This window comes from Centroberyx affinis, unplaced genomic scaffold (assembly GCF_046629955.1).
Source record: "Centroberyx affinis isolate AG114_WGS23_722 - 3 ecotype Tasmania unplaced genomic scaffold, CSIRO-AGI_Caff_v1 ptg003362l_1, whole genome shotgun sequence".
NCBI lineage: Eukaryota > Metazoa > Chordata > Actinopteri > Beryciformes > Berycidae > Centroberyx > Centroberyx affinis.
Window position 1 is genome coordinate 353,948 of NW_027281355.1, and position 19,927 is coordinate 373,874.

Below are 19,927 nucleotides of genomic sequence, written 5' to 3' on the forward strand. Positions count from 1 at the left end.
TAGCCCATTACCAATTTTCTCTGAATCGTTCCAATGTGATGAAAAAATTGGAATGATTCAAAAAATTGGAACGACACAGGGAAGATTTACTTTATGGGTTAGCCCATTAGCAATCTTCTCTGTATCGTTCCAATTTAATGAAAAAAATGGAACGATTGAAAAAATTGGAACGACACAGGAAAGATTTACATCATGGGTTAGCCCATTAGCAATCTTCTCTGTATCGGTCCACTTTAATGAAAAAAATGGAACGGTACAAAAAAATTGGAACAATACAAAAAATTGGAAAGAGAAACGGAAGATTAGATTAATGGGTTAGCCTATTGCCAATCTGCTCTGTATCGTTCAAGGTGATGAAAAAAATGGAACGATTAAAAAAAAATTGGAATGACACAGGGAAGATTTACTTTATGGGTTAGCCCATTAGCAATCTTCTCTGTATTGTTCCAATTTAATGAAAAAATGGAACTGTATAAAAAAATTGGAAAGATACAACGAAGATTAGGTTAATGAGTTAGCCCATTACCAATCTTCTCTATCGTTTCAAGGTGATGAAAAAAATGGAACTATACAAAAAATTGGAACGACACAGGGAAGATTTACTTTATAGGTTAGCCCATTAGCAATCTTCTCTGTATCATTCCAATTTAATGAAAAAATGGAACGGTCAAAAAAATTGGAACGATTCAGGGAAGATTAGATTCATAGGTTAGCCCATTACCAATCTTCTCTGTATCGTTCCAAGGTGATGAAAAAAATGGAACGATTCAAAAAAATTTGAATGACACAGGGAAGATTTACTTTATGGGTTAGCCCATTAGCAATCTTCTCTGTATCGTTCCAAGGTGAAGAAAAAAATGGAACGACACAGGGAAGATTTACTTTATGGGTTAACCCATTAGCAATCTTCTCTGTATTTTTCTAATTTAATCAAAAAAATGGAACTGTACAAAAAAATTGGAACGATACAAAAAATTGTAAAGACACATGGGAGATGAGATTAATGGGTTAGCTTATTGCCAAACTTCTCTGTATCGTTCCAATGTGATGAAAAAAATGGAACGATTCGAAAAAATTGGAACGACACAAGAAAGTTTTACTTCATGGGTTAGCCCATTAGCGATCTTCTCTGTATCGGTCCAATTTAATGAAAAAAATGGAACGATTCAAAAAATTGGAACGACACAGGAAAGATTTACTTTATGGGTTAGCCCATTAGCGATCTTCTCTGTATCGTTCCAAGGTGATGAAAAAAATGGAACGACACAGGGAAGATTTACTTTATGGGTTAGCCCATTAGCAATCTTCTTTGTATGGTTCCAATTTAATGAAAAAATAGAACGGTATAAAAAAATTGGAAAGATACAAGGAAGATTAGATTAATGAGTTAGCCCATTACCAATTTTCTCTGTATCGTTCCAATGTGATGAAAAAATTGGAATGATTCAAAAAATTGGAACGACACAGGGAAGATTTACTTTATAGGTTAGCCCATTAGCAATCTTCTCTGTATCATTCCAATTTAATGAAAAAATGGAACAGTCAAAAAAATTGGAACGATTCAGGGAAGATTAGATTCATAGGTTAGCCCATTACCAATCTTCTCTGTATCGTTCCAAGGTGATGAAAAAAATGGAACGATTCAAAAAAATTTGAATGACACAGGGAAGATTTACTTTATGGGTTAGCCCATTAGCAATCTTCTCTGTATCGTTCCAAGGTGATGAAAAAAATGGAACGATTCAAAAAAATTTGAACAACACAGGGAAGATTTACTTTATGGGTTAGCCCATTAGCAATCTTCTCTGTATTGTTCTAATTTAATCAAAAAAATGGAACTGTACAAAAAAATTGGAACGATACAAAAAATTGGAAAGACACATGGAAGATTAGATTAATGGGTTAGCCTATTGCCAATCTGCTCTGTATCGTTCCAATGTGATGAAAAAAATGGAACGATTAAAAAAATGGAACGACACAGGGAAGATTTACTTTATGGGTTAGCCCATTAGCAATCTTCTCTGTATCGTTCCAAGGTGATGAAAAAAATGGAACGACACAGGGAAGATTTACTTTATGGGTTAGCCCATTACCAATCTTCTCTGTATTGTTCTAATTTAATCAAAAAAATGGAACTGTACAAAAAAATTGGAAAGACACATGGAAGATGAGATTAATGGGTTAGCCTATTGCCAAACTTCTCTGTATCGTTCCAATGTGATGAAAAAAATGGAACGATTCAAAAAATTGGAACGACACAGGAAAGATTTACTTCATGGGTTAGCCTATTAGCGATCTTCTCTGTATCGGTCCAATTTAATGAAAAAAATGGAACGATTGAAAAAATTGGAACGACACAGGAAAGATTTACTTTATGGGTTAGCCCATTAGCGATCTTCTCTGTATCATTCCAATTTAATGAAAAAAATGGAACGATTGAAAAAATTGTAACGACACAGGAAAGATTTACTTCATGGGTTAGCCCATTAGCGATCTTCTCTGTATCGTTCCAATTTAATGAAAAAAATGGAACAATTCAAAAAATTGGAACGACACAGGGAAGATTTACTTCATGGGTTGGCCCATTAGCAATCTTCTCTGTATCGTTCCAAGGTGATGAAAAAAATGGAACGATTCAAAAAAATTTGAATGACACAGGGACGGTTTACTTTATGGGTTAGCCCATTAGCAATCTTCTCTGTATCGTTCCAAGGTGATGAAAAAAATGGAACGACACAGGGAAGATTTACTTTATGGGTTAGCCCATTAGCAATCTTCTCTGTATTGTTCTAATTTAATCAAAAAAATGGAACTGTACAAAAAAATTGGAACGATACAAAAAATTGGAAAGACACATGGAAGATTAGATTAATGGGTTAGCCTATTGCCAATCTTCTCTGTATTGTTCCAATTTAATGAATAAATGGAACGGTATAAAAAAATTGGAACGATACAGGGAAGATTAGTTTCATGGGTTAGCCAATTACCAATCTTCTCTGTATCGTTCCAAGGTGATGAAAAAAATGGAACTATTAAAAAAAAATTGGAACGATTCAGGGAAGATTAGATTGATGGATTAGCCAATTACCAATCTGCTCTGTATCATTCCAATGTGATGAAAAAAATGGAACGATTAAAAAAAAATTGACACAGGGAAGAATAATCTATATTGACGGAATAGTTTCAACAGGAACGCTTAACTCATTTTTACAATGAACAATATTTAACAAATATCACACAATCCTGCAAATCCTCAAGTCAAAGCCTGTTTCTCTGTATTCAGGTCCGCTCTCAGTAACGGTCTCTGCAGCTTCGATACGAGCCGACAGAACCAGTCCTCATGCTGAACTCCGGTCACAAACCTGCACAATATCCTAATACGGAGAGAATCATGCTGCATTCAGTGAAACTCGGATATTTGGCATTTTGGCGGAGATTCTTACAGCACTGCTGCATTCTCTCGGAAATTTGGGTTTTGTTGACATGAGAGACGTGTGCTGCATTCAGTGACACTCGGAAATTCGGCATTTTGGCGAAGATTCTTCCTGCATTCCCTTGAAAATAATAATAATAATGCTAATAAACAGTTTAATCCAGAGGGATGAGGCTTTCTGGAAGAGACATTTTCTGTCCTTAGCAGGTCTAATGAGGCCTGTAAGCCGCCGCTAGGGACGCCATTTCCTCAACAACCTAAAACAACATGGAAAAACTTTTAAAAAGTCATATCTCAACCATTTTTGAAGCTAAAAAGATGATTTTAGCGGCAAAATGAGGCATAAATAAGGAACACTTCACAAATTTGTGTGTCATCCTTGCGCATGCTAATCTTCTCTGTATCATTCCAATTTTTGTCTTAGTTTTTTTCACTTCTATTCTATTTCTGTATCTTTGCTCCTCAGTACAGCAGATCCGTTACTACTATTGTTGTTACTACTAGCCTACTACTACTGCTACTACTTTTACTGCTAAAACTACTTCAAGTTGTACTTCTAATGCTGCTGCTGCTACTATTTGACAACTACCAGTTACCACCTAGTACCACCCAGGTATTCTGATATTTACTGCTAGCCTGTACATTTTCAGCAGTGAATGTTTCCTAGATCAGAGGCTTTTTATGTATCGTTCCAATTTTCTGTATCATTCCCATTTTTTCATCAAATTGGAACAATACAGAGAAGATTAACTCTCATGGGCTAAACCATGCTAATCTTCTCTGTATCGTTCCAATTTTTGTCTTACTTTTGTTTTGTTACCAACATGATAGATTCATGCTGCATTCAGTGACACTCGCAAATTCGGGACTTTGGCGGAGATTCTTACAGTATTCCTGCATTCTCTTGAAAATCTCTTTGGTTTTGTTACCAACATGGTAGATTCATGCTGCATTCAGGGACACTCGCAAATTCGGGACTTTGGCGGAGATTCTTACAGTATTCCTGCATTCTCTTGAAAATCTCTTTGGTTTTGTTACCAACATGGTAGATTCATGCTGCATTCAGTGACACTCGCAAATTCGGGACTTTGGCGGAGATTCTTACAGTATTCCTGCATTCTCTTGAAAATCTCTTTGGTTTTGTTACCAACATGGTAGATTCATGCTGCATTCAGTGACACTCGCAAATTCGGGACTTTGGCGGAGATTCTTACAGTATTCCTGCATTCTCTTGAAAATCTCTTTGGTTTTGTTACCAACATGGTAGATTCATGCTGCATTCAGTGACACTCGCAAATTCGGGACTTTGGCGGAGATTCTTACAGCACTGCTGCATTCTCTTGGAAATTTGGGTTTTGTTGTCGCAGACATGGGAGATGTGTGCTGCGTTCAGTGACACTCGGAAATTCGGGACTTTGGCGGAGATTCTTACAGTATTCCTGCATTCTCTTGAAAATCTCTTTGGTTTTGTTACCAACATGGTAGATTCATGCTGCATTGACTGACACTCGGAAATTCGGGACTTTGGCGGAGATTCTTACAGTATTCCTGCATTCTCTTGAAAATGTCTTTGGTTTTGTTACCAGCATGGTAGATTCATGCTGCATTCAGTGACACTCGGAGATTCTTACAGCATTGCTGCATTCTCTTGGAAATGTGGGTTTTGTTGTTGCAGACATGGGAGATGTGTGCTGCATTCAGTGACACTCGGAAATTCGGGACTTTGGCGGAGATTCTTACAGTATTCCTGCATTCTCTTGAAAATGTATTTTATTTTGTTACCGAGGTGGGAGAGTCATGCTGCATTGACTGACACTCGGAAATTCGGCATTTTGGCGAAGATTCTTGCTGCGTTCCCTTGAAAATAATAATAATAATGCTAATAAACATTTTAATCCAGAGGAATGGGGCTTTCTGGAAGAGACATTTTCTGTCCTTAGCAGGTCTAATAAGGCCTGTAAGCCGCCACTAGGGGCGCCATTTCCTCAACAACCCAAAACAACATGGAAAAATGTTAAAAAGTCATATCTCAACCATTTTTGAAGCTAAAAAGATAATTTTAACGGCAAAATGAGGCATAAATAAGGAACGCTTCACGAATTTGCGTGTCATCCTTGCGCAGGGGCCATGCTAATCTTCTCTGTATCGTTCCAATTTTAGTATATGTGCTACCGGAGTAACACAATTGCACCAAGGAACTCGGGGGTATATATAGGGTGAGATCCAGGTACTCGTCACAAATATGGTTTCAGCTTCATGAAGCCCATTAGACTTTACAGACATAAAATAGAGTACTGCATCATAGGAAGGCTGGTTCTGATGAGAGAACTGCACCCAGTTTGACCCGGTTTAGGTCCAAACTGCTCTGGTAGGGGCTGAAAGGCATGATGGGACATCTGTGCAAAGCAGCCATTACGTCAGGCGCTGAGGATTGGTGGGCTGCAGGAGAGTCAACAAAAGGATCAAATTCCCACTTCCACCCCTCCCACATTCCTCCTGGAGGGACTCAAATCCCCCAACTACCCCCCACCGATCACCATTCATGCCTGCTGTCGCCTCTGTGAGGGCGAGATAACACACAAAGAGAGAGAGAGAGAGCGAGAGCGAGAGAGAGAGAGACAAAGAGAGAGGGAGAGACGAACATGTGGTCGCGTCGTTCCTTCCTGCTCTGTGTTCTCGAAGACGAGACAAGCTTGGTTCAAAGGACTAAACCACAATATAGCATCGCACAAGCTTGAAATTTACCATGAGCCGCCAGCTGAATACAATGGAAATGCTGCTTTTGGCTTTTAAACCTGTTTATCCTGTCCGCTGTCCTGTCCTGGTTTCTGTTGTAGAGTACAAACTGGTAATTCAGAACATTATCCACATTGTGTGTGTTGGTGGGGGTAAACTGGGCTAAATTACAGTGTTCTTTCATGTTCACATCTATTTTCAGCTGTGGTGGTTTGTAGGAGGAAGTAAAACCGTCTTCTTGGCTTGTTTTTATTCAAAAATCTCTTGCAATTCCACAAACCTGCCAGCAGAGGTGCTGTTGTAGCATCTGACTGCAGGAGGGAGAGAGAGAGAGAGAGAGAGAGAAAATAGTAATATGCAAACACTTGTTGTATTAAGTTTGCAAAAGTAGGTTTTTCAGAAAATTCTATATGGCGAAAAATCCAATCCAATAAGAATTTCAATTCTAAGTCAATTGTTTCAGACGTTACAGGCCAAAACGTAAAGTTGCTCGTTATAGCGCCACCATCTGGCTGAGCAGTGTAAAAGTTGTTGCCTCAGTAGTGACTGAGATTTCAAACCTATCTGCCAAGTTTGGTTGCTGCCGGCTTTACGGCTTCTGAGCTACATGTACTTTTAGCAGAGAGTAATAATGAATATAGCCGTTAGCGGCAATCAGCAGGGTGCAAGCAGAATGAGAACACACGTGTCAACTGTCATCACATTCTGTAGATATGGTTTAGACTTTGAACTTTGCAGATTTTCTCAGGACATTGGACCAAGACACAGCACACCAAATGTCAACTGCATAAAGAAAACCATTTGGGAGTTATGAGCATTTGATTACTGTAACGGCACCTACATTTCAAATTTCATAAAATTTGGTATGCTGAGGTGGAATGACGGCGCGACCACATAGGTAAACTTTTGTGAAGATTGCACTTTGTATTTATGGCTCATATCGTGTACAGAAACTGCTTCCTTTACCGGAAAAATTAATCCCACAATTTTACGGGTTTCATGTGTGAAAGGGACTACTGACATTCTTCCATATTCCATATTACTAATATAACCCGCCTGGTACAGTCACCGATCTGCTGGACTGAGGAACACAGATACAGGAAAAGGGGAGGGGAAAAGAATAATCTCCTCTGTATCGTTCCAATTTCATGAAAAAAAATCTGGAACGATACAGAAAATGAGAACGATACAAAAAATTGGAGCAATACAGAAAATGGGAACGATAAAAAAAATTGGAACAATACAAAAAATGGAACGATACACAAGGCCATGTCTACACGTTTTTCATCAAAGTCTGATGGTTCAGAACAGTTGCGCTTGAGTCTCACATATTGACCAGCAGGGATATTGTTTTTTATATGTGATGGGTGATGGCATGTAACAATGAATTTCACTCCATTTCTTTTCTGTACATTGATGACTGAATGGCTCCAGTGTCACCTTTGGTGATGGTTAGATCCAGAAATGTTAAATTCTTTGCACTTAAGTGATGAGTATATTTCAGAAAAGTTGCATTGATGAGAACATTGATTGATGAGATTGATGGGAACAAAGGTCTATTATCTATCTTGTACCAATTTTATATCATTCCAATTTTTGCTTACTATACCGCCTGGTATCCTCCTCTCTCTAACTAAGACAGATTGGAACGATGCAGAGAAGATTAGCATGGTTTAGCCGATGAATGCTAATCTTCTCTGTATCGTTCCAATTTTTTCATCAAATTGGAACGATACAGAGAAGATTGCTAATGGGCTAACCCATGAAGTAAATCTTTCCTGTGTCGTTCCATTTTTTTTGTAGCGTTCCATTTTTTTCATCACCTTGGAACGATACAGAGAAGATTGGTAATGGGCTAACTCATAAATCTAATCTTCCCTGTATCGTTCCAATTTTATTGTACCGTTCCATTTTTTCATTAAATTGGAACAATACAGAGAAGATTGCTAATGGGCCAACCCATGAAGTACATCTTCCCTGTGTCGTTCCAATTTTTTGAATCGTTCCATTTTTTTCATCACATATGAACGATACAGAGAAGATTGGTAATGGGCTAACTCATAAATCTAATCTTCCCTGTATCGTTCCAATTTTTTTATACCGTTCCATTTTTTCATTAAATTGGAACAATACAGAGAAGATTGCTAATGGGCCAACCCATGAAGTACATCTTCCCTGTGTCTTTCCAATTTTTTTGAATCGTTCCAATTCTTTACTGTTCCATTTTTTTGATTAAATTGGAATGATACAGAGCAGATTGGCAATGGGCTAACCCATGAAGTAAATCTTCCCTGAATCGTTCCAATTTTATTGTACCGTTCCTTTTTTTCATTAAATTGGAACGATACAGAGAAGATTGCTAATGGGCTGACCCATAAAGTAAAGCTTCCCTGTGTCGTTCCAATTTTTTGAATCGTTCCATTTTTTTCATCACATATGAACGATACAGAGAAGATTGCTAATGGGCTAACTCATAAATCTAATCTTCCCTGTATCGTTCCAATTTTTTTATACCGTTCCATTTTTTCATTAAATTGGAACAATACAGAGAAGATTGCTAATGGGCCAACCCATGAAGTACATCTTCCCTGTGTCTTTCCAATTTTTTTGAATCGTTCCAATTTTTTACTGTTCCATTTTTTTAATTAAATTGGAATGATACAGAGCAGATTGGCAATAGGCTAACCCATTAATCTAATCTTCCCTATATTGTTCCAATTTTTTTGTACTGTTCCATTTTTTTCATTAAATTGGAACGATACAGTGGAGATTGCTAATGGGCTAACCCATAAAGTAAATCTTCCCTGTGTTGTTCCAATTTTTTGAATCGTTCCATTTTTTTCATCAAACTGGAACGATACAGAGAAGGTTGCTGAATGGCTAACCCATAAAGTAAATCTTCCCTGTGTTGTTCCAATTTTTTGAATCGTTCCATTTTTTTCATCAAACTGGAACGATACAGAGAAGGTTGCTGAATGGCTAACCCATGAAGTAAATCTTCCCTGTGTTGTTCCAATTTTTTTACCGTTCCATTCTTTTTCATCACATTGGAATGATACAGAGCAGATTGGTAATAGGCTAACCCATTTATCTAATCTTCCCTGTGTCTTTCCAATTTTTTTATATCGTTCCAATTTTTTTTACCGTTCCATTTTTTTCATTAAATTGGAATGATACAGAGAAGATTGCTAATGGGCTAAACCATAAAGTAAATCTTCCCTTTGTCGTTCCAATTTTTTTGATACGTTTAATTTTTTTCATCCCTTTGGAAAGATACAGAGAAGATTAGTAATAGGCTAACCCAATAATCTAATCTTCCTTGTGTCTTTACAAATTTTTTGCATCGTTCCAATTTTTTTTTTTACCTTTCCATTTTTTTCATTAAATTGTAACGATACAGAGAAGATTGCTAATGGGCTTACCCATGAAGTAAATATTCCCTGTGTCGTTCCATTTTTTTTAATCGTTCCATTTTTTTCATCACATTGCAATGATACACAGCAGATTGGCAATAGGCTAACCCATTAATCTAATCTTCCCTGTGTCTTTCCAATTTTTTTGTTTCGTTCCAATTTCTTTGTACTGTTTCATTTTCTTCAATAAATTGGAACGATACATAGAAGATTGCTAATGGGCTAACCCATGAAGTGAATCTTCCCTGTGTCGTTCCAATTTTTTTTTATTGTTCCATTTTTTTCATTAAATTAGAACGACACAGAGCAGATTGGTAATGGGCTAACCCATAAATCTAATCTTTCCTGTATCGGTCCAATTTTTTGTACGTTCCATTTTTTTCATCAATCTTGAACGATACAGAGAAGATTGCTAATGGGCTAACCCATAAAGTAAATATTCTCTGTGTCGTTCCATTTTTTTTAATCGTTCCATTTTTTTCATCACATTGGAATGATACACAGCAGATTGGCAATAGGCTAACCCATTAATCTAATCTTCCCTGTGTCTTTCCAATTTTTTGTTTCGTTCCAATTTTTTTGTACTTTCATTTTCTTCAATAAATTGGAACGATACATAGAAGATTGCTATTGGGCTAACCCATGAAGTGAATCTTCCCTGTGTCGTTCCAATTTTTTTTTATTGTTCCATTTTTTTCATTAAATTAGAACGACACAGAGCAGATTGGTAATGGGCTAACCCATACATCTAATCTTTCCTGTATCGGTCCAATTTTTTGTACGTTCCATTTTTTTCATCAATCTGAAATGATACAGAGAAGATTGGTAACGGGTAAACCCAAAAAATTAATTGTCCCTGAATCGTTCCAATTTTTTTTGTTTCGTTCCATTTCTTTCATTAAATTAGAACGATACAGAGAAGATTGCTAATGGGCCAACCCATGAAGTAAATCTTACCTGTGTCGTTCCATTTTTTTTTAACTGTTCCATTTTTTTTAAATAAATTGGAACGATACAGAGAAGATTGCTAATGGGGTAACCCATAAAGTAAATCTTTCCTGTGTCCTTCCAATTTTTTGAATCGCTCCATTTTTTTCATTAAATTGGAACGATACAGAGAAGATTGCTAATGGGCTAACCCATGAATCTAATCTTCCCTGTATCGTTCTAATTTGTTTGACCGTTCCATTATTTCATTAAATTGGAACAATACAGAGAAGATTGCTAATGGGCTAACCCATAAATCTAATCTTTCCTGTATCGGCCAATTTTTTCAAATCATTCCATTTTTTTCATCAATCTAGAACGATACAGAGAAGATTGGTAACGGGTAAACCCAAAAAATTAATTGTCCCTTTATCGTTCCAATGTTTTTTGCTTCGTTCCATTTTTATCATTAAATTAGACCGATATAGAGAAGATTGCTAATGGGCTAACCCATAAATCTAATCTTTCCTGTATCGGTCCAATTTTTCTGTATCATTCCATTTTTTTCATCAATCTGGAACAATACAGAGAAGATAACTGACTAATTTCCCTGTATCGTTCCAATTTTTTCGGATCATTCCATTTTTTTCAACAAATTAGAACGATACAGAGAAGATAGGTAATGGGCTAACCCATGAATCTAATCTTCCTTGTATCTTTCCAATTTTTTCATCAAATTGGAACGAAACAGAGAAGATTGCCAACTAATTTTCCCAGTATCGTTCCAATATTTGGTTATTGTTCCATTTTTTTCAGCAAATTGTAACGATACAGAGAAGATTGCCAACTAATTTTCCCTGAATCGTTCCAATATTTTTAAATCGTTCCATTTTTTTCAGCAAATTGGAATGATACAGAGAAGATTGCCAACTAATTTTCACTGTATCATTCAATTTTTTTTTAAATCGTTCCATTTTTTTCAGCAAATTGGAAAGATACAGAAAAGATTACCAAATCATTTTCCCTGGATTGTTCCAATTTTTTTGTCTCATTCCATTTTTTTCAGCAAATTGGAACAATGCAGAGAAGATTGCTATTTTCCCTGTATCGTTCCAATTTTATTGAATCGTTACTTTTTTTCATCAAATTGGAACAATACAGAGAAGATTGCTAACTAATTTTACTGTATATCCTTCAAATTTGCTGAAAAAAGTGGAACGATTCAAAAAAATTGGAACAATTCCAGGAAAATTTGTTAGCAATCTTCTCTGTATCGTTCCTATACAGGGAAAATTACATTTATGAGTTCGCCCATTACCAATCTGCTCTGTATCGTTCCAAGGTGATGAAAAAAATGGAACGATTCAAAAAAATTGGAAGGACACAGGGAATATTAGATTTATGGGTTAGCCCATTAGCAATCTTCTCTGTATCGTTCCAATTCATTGAAAAACATGAAACAATACATAAAAATTGGAACGACACAAAAAATTTTGAAAGGCACGGGTTAGCCCATTACCAATCTTCTCTATCGTTCCAAGATGATGACAAAAATGGAACGATGCAAAAAAAATGGAAAGACACAGGAGAGATTTACTTTATGAGTTAGCCCATTAGCAATCTTCTCTGTATCGTTCTAATTTAATGATAAAAATGGAACGAAAAAAAAAAAATTGGAACGATAAAGGGATGATTAATTTTTTGGGTTTACCCATTACCAATCTGCTCTGTATCGTTCCAATTATACAGGGAAGATTAGATTCATGGGTTAGCCCATTACCAATCTTCTCTGTATCGATCCAATTTATTAAAAAAAATGGAATGGTAAAAAAATATGGCACACAGGGAAGATTTACTTAATGGGTTGGCCCATTAGCAATCTTCTCTGTATTGTTCTAATTTAATGAAAAAAATGGAACAATTCAAAAAATTGGAACGACAAAGGGAAGATTTACTTCATGGGTTGGCCCATTAGCAATCTTCTCTTAATGGTTCTAATTTAATGAAAAAAATGGAACGATACAGGGACGATTCGTTTTTTGGTTTAATCCATTACCAATCTTCTCTGTATCGTTCCAGATTGATGAAAAAAATGGAACGATACAAAAAAATTGGACCGATACAGGGAAGATTTACTTCATGGGTTAGCCATTCAGCAACCTTCTCTGTATTGTTCCAGTTTAATGAAAAAATGGAACGATTCAAAAAATTGGAACGACACAGGGACGTATAATTTTTTGGGTTTACCCATTACCAATATTCTCTGTATCATTCCAGATTGATGAAAAAAATGGAATGATACAAAAAAATTGGACTGATACAGGAAAGATTAGATTTATGGGTTAGCCCATTAGCAATCTTCTCTCTATCGTTCCAATTTAATAAAAAAATGGAACGGTAATAAAAAATTGGAACGATTCAGGGAAGATTAGATTTATGAGTTAGCCCATTACCAATCTTCTCTGTATCGTTCATATGTGATGAAAAAATTGGAACGATTCAAAAAATTGGAACGACACAGGGAAGATTTACATTATGGGTTAGCCCATTAGAAATCTTCTCTGTATCGTTCTAATTTAATCAAAAAAATGGAACAAAACAAAAAAAATTGGAACGATGAAGGGACGATTAAATCTTTTGGGTTTACCCATTACCAATCTTCTCTGTATCATTCCAGATTGATGAAAAAAATGGAATGATATAAAAAAATTGGACTGATACAGGAAAGTTTAGATTTATGGGTTAGCCCATTAGCAATCTTCTCTCTATCGTTCCAATTTAATGAAAAAATGGAACGGTAAAAAAAATTGGAACGACACAGGAAAGATTTACTTTATGGGTTAGCCCATTAGCAATCTTCTCTGTATCGTTCCAATTTAATGAAAAAAATGGAACGATTCAAAAAATTGGAACGACACAGGGAAGATTTACTTTATGGGTTAGCCCATTAGCAATCTTCTCTGAATTGTTCCAATTTAATGAAAAAATGGAACAGTACAAAAAAATTGGAACAATATAGGGAAGATTAGATTAATGGGTTAGCCTATTGCCAATCTGCTCTGTATCATTCCAATTTAAAAAAAAAAATGGAACAGTAAAAAAATTGGAACGATTCAAAAAAATTGGAAAGACACAGGGAAGATTTACTTCATGGGTTGGCCCATTAGCAATCTTCTCTGTATTGTTCCAATTTAATGAAAAAATGGAACGGTATAAAAAATTGGAACGATACAGGGAAGATTAGATTTATGAGTTAGCCCATTACCAATCTTCTCTGTATCGTTCATATGTGATGAAAAAAATGGAACGATTCAAAAAATTGGAACGACACAGGGAAGCTTTACTTTATGGGTTAGCCCATTAGCAATCTTCTCTGTATCGTTCCAATTTAATGAAAAAAAGGAACGGTACAATAAAATTGGAACGATTCAGGGAAGATTAGATTAATGTGTTAGCCCATTAGCAATCTTCTCTGTATCGGTCAAATTTAATGAAAAAAATGGAACGATTGAAAAAATTGGAACGACACAGGAAAGATTTACTTTATGGGTTAGCCCATTAGCGATCTTCTCTGTATCGGTCCAATTTAATTAAAAAAATGGAACGATTCAAAAAATTGGAACGACACAGGGAAGATTTACTTTATGGGTTAGCCCATTAGCAATCTTCTCTGTATCGTTCCAATTTAATCAAAAACATGGAACAAAACAAAAAAAATTGGAACGATGAAGGGACGATTAAATTTTTTGGGTTTACCCATTACCAATCTTCTCTGTATCGTTCCAGATTGATGAAAAAAATGGAATGATATAAAAAAATTGGACTGATACAGGAAAGATTAGATTTATGGGTTAGCCCATTAGCAATCTTCTCTGTATCGTTCCAATTTAATGAAAAAATGGAACGGTAAAAAAATTGGAACGACACAGGAAAGATTTACTTTATGGGTTAGCCCATTAGCAATCTTCTCTGTATCGTTCCAATTTAATGAAAAAAAGGAACGGTACAATAAAATTGGAACGATTCAGGGAAGATTAGATTCATGGGTTAGCCCATTACCAAGCTGCTCTGTATCGTTCCAAGGTGTTGAAAAAAATGGAACGATTCAAAGAAATAGGAACCACACAGGGAAGATGTACGTTATGGGTTAGCCCATTGCAATCTTCTCTGTATTTTTCCAATTTAATTAAAAAAATGGAACGGTAAAAAAAAATTGGAATGATTCAAAAAATTGGAAAGACACAGGGAAGATTAGATTAATGGGTTAGCCTATTGCCAATCTGCTCTGTATCATTCCAATGTGATGAAAAAAATGGAACGATTAAAAAAAAATGGAACGACACAGGGAAGATTTACTTTATGGGTTAGCCCATTAGCAATCTTCTCTGTGTGGTTCTAATTTAATGAAAAAAATGGAACGATACAGGGACGATTCGTTTTTTGGTTTAATCCATTACCAATCTTCTCTGTATCGTTCCAGATTGATGAAAAAAATGGAAAGATTCAAAAAATTTGGACCGATACAGGGAAGATTTACTTCATGGGTTAGCCATTCAGCAACCTTCTCTGTATCGTTCCAGTTTGATGAAAAAAATGGAACGATTCAAAAAATTGGAACGACACAGGGAAGATTTACTTCATTGGTTAGCCCATTAGCAATCTTCTCTGTATTGTTCCAATTTAATGAAAAAATGGACAGTACCAAAAAATTGAACGATACAGGGAAGATTGGATTTATGGGTTAGCCCATTAGCAATCTTTTCTGTATCGTTACAATTTAATGAAAAAAATGGAACAGTAAAAAATTGGAACGATTCAAAAAAATTGGAACGACACAGGGAAGATTAGATTAATGAGTTAGCCTATTGCCAATCTGCTCTGTATCATTCCAATGTGATGAAAAAAACAAAACGATAAAAAAAAAACTTGGAACGACACAGGGAAAATTACATTTATGAGTTAGCCCATTACCAATCTTCTTTGTATCGTTACAATTTAATGAAACAAATGGAACGATTAAAAAAAATTGGAAAGACACAGGGAAGATGTACTTCATGGGTTGGCCCATTAGCAATCTTCTCTATATTGTTCCAATTTAATGAAAAAATGGAACGGTATAAAAAAATTGGAACGATACAGGGAAGATTAGATTTATGAGTTAGCCCATTACCAATCTTCTCTGTATCGTTCCAAGGTGATGAAAAAAATGGAACGCTACAAAAAAAATGGAATGACACAGGAAAGATTTACTTCATGGGTTAGCCCATTAGCAATCTTCTCTGTATCGTTCCAATTTGATGAAAAAATTGGAACGATACAGAGAAGATTAGCATTCATCGGCTAAACCATGCTAATCTTCTCTGCATCGTTCCAATCTGTCTTAGTTAGAGAGAGGAGGATACCAGGCGGTATAGTAAGCAAAAATTGGAATGATATAAAATTGGTACAAGATAGATAATAGACCTTTGTTCCCATCAATCTCATCAATCAATGTTCTCATCAATGCAACTTTTCTGAAATATACTCATCACTTAAGTGCAAAGAATTTAACATTTCTGGATCTAACCATCACCAAAGGTGACACTGGAGCCATTCAGTCATCAATGTACAGAAAAGAAATGGAGTAAAATTCATTGTTACATGCCATCACCCATCACATATAAAAAACAATATCCCTGCTGGTCAATATGTGAGACTCAAGCGCAACTGTTCTGAACCATCAGACTTTGATGAAAAACGTGTAGACATGGCCTTGTGTATCGTTCCATTTTTTGTATTGTTCCAATTTTTTTTATCGTTCCCATTTTCTGTATTGCTCCAATTTTTTGTATCGTTCTCATTTTCTGTATCGTTCCAGATTTTTTTTCATGAAATTGGAACGATACAGAGGAGATTATTCTTTTCCCCTCCCCTTTTCCTGTATCTGTGTTCCTCAGTCCAGCAGATCGGTGACTGTACCAGGCGGGTTATATTAGTAATATGGAATATGGAAGAATGTCAGTAGTCCCTTTCACACATGAAACCCGTAAAATTGTGGGATTAATTTTTCCGGTAAAGGAAGCAGTTTCTGTACACGATATGAGCCATAAATACAAAGTGCAATCTTCACAAAAGTTTACCTATGTGGTCGCGCCGTCATTCCACCTCAGCATACCAAATTTTATGAAATTTGAAATGTAGGTGCCGTTACAGTAATCAAATGCTCATAACTCCCAAATGGTTTTCTTTATGCAGTTGACATTTGGTGTGCTGTGTCTTGGTCCAATGTCCTGAGAAAATCTGCAAAGTTCAAAGTCTAAACCATATCTACAGAATGTGATGACAGTTGACACGTGTGTTCTCATTCTGCTTGCACCCTGCTGATTGCCGCTAACGGCTATATTCATTATTACTCTCTGCTAAAAGTACATGTAGCTCAGAAGCCGTAAAGCCGGCAGCAACCAAACTTGGCAGATAGGTTTGAAATCTCAGTCACTACTGAGGCAACAACTTTTACACTGCTCAGCCAGATGGTGGCGCTATAACGAGCAACTTTACGTTTTGGCCTGTAACGTCTGAAACAATTGACTTAGAATTGAAATTCTTATTGGATTGGATTTTTCGCCATATAGAATTTTCTGAAAAACCTACTTTTGCAAACTTAATACAACAAGTGTTTGCATATTACTATTTTCTCTCTCTCTCTCTCTCTCTCTCCCTCCTGCAGTCAGATGCTACAACAGCACCTCTGCTGGCAGGTTTGTGGAATTGCAAGAGATTTTTGAATAAAAACAAGCCAAGAAGACGGTTTTACTTCCTCCTACAAACCACCACAGCTGAAAATAGATGTGAACATGAAAGAACACTGTAATTTAGCCCAGTTTACCCCCACCAACACACACAATGTGGATAATGTTCTGAATTACCAGTTTGTACTCTACAACAGAAACCAGGACAGGACAGCGGACAGGATAAACAGGTTTAAAAGCCAAAAGCAGCATTTCCATTGTATTCAGCTGGCGGCTCATGGTAAATTTCAAGCTTGTGCGATGCTATATTGTGGTTTAGTCCTTTGAACCAAGCTTGTCTCGTCTTCGAGAACACAGAGCAGGAAGGAACGACGCGACCACATGTTCGTCTCTCCCTCTCTCTTTGTCTCTCTCTCTCTCGCTCTCGCTCTCTCTCTCTCTCTTTGTGTGTTATCTCGCCCTCACAGAGGCGACAGCAGGCATGAATGGTGATCGGTGGGGGGTAGTTGGGGGATTTGAGTCCCTCCAGGAGGAATGTGGGAGGGGTGGAAGTGGGAATTTGATCCTTTTGTTGACTCTCCTGCAGCCCACCAATCCTCAGCGCCTGACGTAATGGCTGCTTTGCACAGATGTCCCATCATGCCTTTCAGCCCCTACCAGAGCAGTTTGGACCTAAACCGGGTCAAACTGGGTGCAGTTCTCTCATCAGAACCAGCCTTCCTATGATGCAGTACTCTATTTTATGTCTGTAAAGTCTAATGGGCTTCATGAAGCTGAAACCATATTTGTGACGAGTACCTGGATCTCACCCTATATACACCCCCGAGTTCCTTGGTGCAATTGTGTTACTCCGGTAGCACATATACTAAAATTGGAACGATACAGAGAAGATTAGCATGGCCCCTGCGCAAGGATGACACGCAAATTCGTGAAGCGTTCCTTATTTATGCCTCATTTTGCCGTTAAAATTATCTTTTTAGCTTCAAAAATGGTTGAGATATGACTTTTTAACATTTTTCCATGTTGTTTTGGGTTGTTGAGGAAATGGCGCCCCTAGTGGCGGCTTACAGGCCTTATTAGACCTGCTAAGGACAGAAAATGTCTCTTCCAGAAAGCCCCATTCCTCTGGATTAAAATGTTTATTAGCATTATTATTATTATTTTCAAGGGAACGCAGCAAGAATCTTCGCCAAAATGCCGAATTTCCGAGTGTCAGTCAATGCAGCATGACTCTCCCACCTCGGTAACAAAATAAAATACATTTTCAAGAGAATGCAGGAATACTGTAAGAATCTCCGCCAAAGTCCCGAATTTCCGAGTGTCACTGAATGCAGCACACATCTCCCATGTCTGCAACAACAAAACCCACATTTCCAAGAGAATGCAGCAATGCTGTAAGAATCTCCGAGTGTCACTGAATGCAGCATGAATCTACCATGCTGGTAACAAAACCAAAGACATTTTCAAGAGAATGCAGGAATACTGTAAGAATCTCCGCCAAAGTCCCGAATTTCCGAGTGTCAGTCAATGCAGCATGAATCTACCATGTTGGTAACAAAACCAAAGAGATTTTCAAGAGAATGCAGGAATACTGTAAGAATCTCCGCCAAAGTCCCGAATTTCCGAGTGTCACTGAACGCAGCACACATCTCCCATGTCTGCGACAACAAAACCCAAATTTCCAAGAGAATGCAGCAGTGCTGTAAGAATCTCCGCCAAAGTCCCGAATTTGCGAGTGTCACTGAATGCAGCATGAATCTACCATGTTGGTAACAAAACCAAAGAGATTTTCAAGAGAATGCAGGAATACTGTAAGAATCTCCGCCAAAGTCCCGAATTTGCGAGTGTCACTGAATGCAGCATGAATCTATCATGTTGGTAACAAAACAAAAGTAAGACAAAAATTGGAACGATACAGAGAAGATTAGCATGGTTTAGCCCATGAGAGTTAATCTTCTCTGTATTGTTCCAATTTGATGAAAAAATGGGAATGATACAGAAAATTGGAACGATACATAAAAAGCCTCTGATCTAGGAAACATTCACTGCTGAAAATGTACAGGCTAGCAGTAAATATCAGAATACCTGGGTGGTACTAGGTGGTAACTGGTAGTTGTCAAATAGTAGCAGCAGCAGCATTAGAAGTACAACTTGAAGTAGTTTTAGCAGTAAAAGTAGTAGCAGTAGTAGTAGGCTAGTAGTAACAACAATAGTAGTAACGGATCTGCTGTACTGAGGAGCAAAGATACAGAAATAGAATAGAAGTGAAAAAAACTAAGACAAAAATTGGAATGATACAGAGAAGATTAGCATGCGCAAGGATGACACACAAATTTGTGAAGTGTTCCTTATTTATGCCTCATTTTGCCGCTAAAATCATCTTTTTAGCTTCAAAAATGGTTGAGATATGACTTTTTAAAAGTTTTTCCATGTTGTTTTAGGTTGTTGAGGAAATGGCGTCCCTAGCGGCGGCTTACAGGCCTCATTAGACCTGCTAAGGACAGAAAATGTCTCTTCCAGAAAGCCTCATCCCTCTGGATTAAACTGTTTATTAGCATTATTATTATTATTTTCAAGGGAATGCAGGAAGAATCTTCGCCAAAATGCCGAATTTCCGAGTGTCACTGAATGCAGCACACGTCTCTCATGTCAACAAAACCCAAATTTCCGAGAGAATGCAGCAGTGCTGT

The 19,927-nt window shown here is 36.9% G+C and overlaps 2 non-coding genes and 2 pseudogenes across 2 annotated transcripts; 2 read left to right on the top strand and 2 right to left on the bottom strand.

Moving 5' to 3' along the window:
- Positions 1 to 3,775: 3,775 nt before the first annotated feature.
- On the bottom strand, positions 3,776 to 3,867 carry LOC139660687 (U6 spliceosomal RNA; annotated as a pseudogene).
- A 1,643-nt stretch (positions 3,868 to 5,510) lies between these two features.
- LOC139660685 (U6 spliceosomal RNA) lies at positions 5,511 to 5,616 on the bottom strand. Its single transcript, XR_011696567.1, has one exon. It is a non-coding gene; the product is annotated as a U6 spliceosomal RNA (small nuclear RNA).
- A 12,463-nt stretch (positions 5,617 to 18,079) lies between these two features.
- LOC139660686 (U6 spliceosomal RNA) lies at positions 18,080 to 18,185 on the top strand. The gene has a single exon (XR_011696568.1). It is a non-coding gene; the product is annotated as a U6 spliceosomal RNA (small nuclear RNA).
- A 1,316-nt stretch (positions 18,186 to 19,501) lies between these two features.
- Positions 19,502 to 19,593, top strand: LOC139660688 (U6 spliceosomal RNA; annotated as a pseudogene).
- Positions 19,594 to 19,927: the final 334 nt, after the last annotated feature.